Consider the following 573-nt stretch of genomic DNA (forward strand, 5'->3'; position numbering starts at 1 on the left):
ACTGGGTCTGGGGGTTCCCGGAAGTCGGCAGCAATTCCTGGGTTAGGACTGGGTCTGGGGGCTCCCGGAACTCGGCAGAAAATTCTACTCGGCGGGCGGGGTGGGGGAGGCACTCAATAACTTTAATAAGAAGGACTGGCTGGCCTTAGAATACATGGGAACTACTTTTTTGATATGCGAGAAAGTTGTGTGATCCTATTTTTACAAGTTTCACTAGAGTACTTGGGAATATGTTATTGTAATTTACAAAAATTATGTAATCAAGGGTTTATATGGTATTGTTTATATGCCAAGCAATGTGTAATGTAGAATTAAGAAACTCAATACCCTGTTTCTGCTCAAAAGATCTTTAGTTGGTAAGCAGAGTAAGACCATATGACAAGAAGCAATGATGGATAACTAAGGTAGTGTCAAAAGGTACAAGACTAATAGCTCAAAGGAAACAATGTAGTCCTTGGAGACAGAGAATTCAAAGCAACTTTGCAAAACCAGCTCTGAATTGGCTGAAGATTTTCTTGAGTTCACATAATTTCTTTCACCTTTGGTTTCTAGTTTGGTAAAAGGAAAAAAAAA

Source organism: Octodon degus, unplaced genomic scaffold (genome assembly GCF_000260255.1).
Source record: "Octodon degus isolate 3935 unplaced genomic scaffold, OctDeg1.0 scaffold00061, whole genome shotgun sequence".
NCBI lineage: Eukaryota > Metazoa > Chordata > Mammalia > Rodentia > Octodontidae > Octodon > Octodon degus.